Genomic DNA, 420 nt, shown 5'->3' on the forward strand with positions numbered 1-420 from the left:
TGTGCTGACCCCTGCGATTTCCCCAAATGTGGGAAACTCGACTGCATAATTTGTGGTAGTGGGGGACTGCGTTCGCGCTTTCCCCTGATTTCCTGGTGGTCTAACGGAAGATGCGTAGCGACATCTGTGTTTCTTAGTGTTCTTAGGTAACAGAAGGGCTGCTTGTTTTTATTTTAACTTCTGAGGCTAGTGAGGTTCAGGCCTTCACTTCTTTTCCTGTCTAGGATTCTGTGCCGTACTGTGTTTCTGCCGAATGATTAAACAGGGTCTCGTCTCCAAAACAAAGAACAGTGCTTTTGAGTTTTGGCTTTACTTTGAGGTGTGAGTAGGAATTACTTGGAGTTTATAAATGCTTTCTGACCGTGGGTTTTAGATTGGGAAGTCTGAAACGAAGTTTTAAGTTGTTTATACAACTTAAGA

The 420-nt window shown here is 43.3% G+C and overlaps 1 pseudogene; it reads left to right on the forward strand.

The window, feature by feature from the left end:
• LOC132008999 (U1 spliceosomal RNA) lies at window positions 1-87 on the forward strand (annotated as a pseudogene; the record flags this gene model as incomplete).
• Window positions 88-420: the final 333 nt, after the last annotated feature.

This window comes from Mustela nigripes, unplaced genomic scaffold (genome assembly GCF_022355385.1).
Source record: "Mustela nigripes isolate SB6536 unplaced genomic scaffold, MUSNIG.SB6536 HiC_scaffold_2986, whole genome shotgun sequence".
NCBI classification, from domain to species: Eukaryota; Metazoa; Chordata; class Mammalia; order Carnivora; family Mustelidae; genus Mustela; species Mustela nigripes.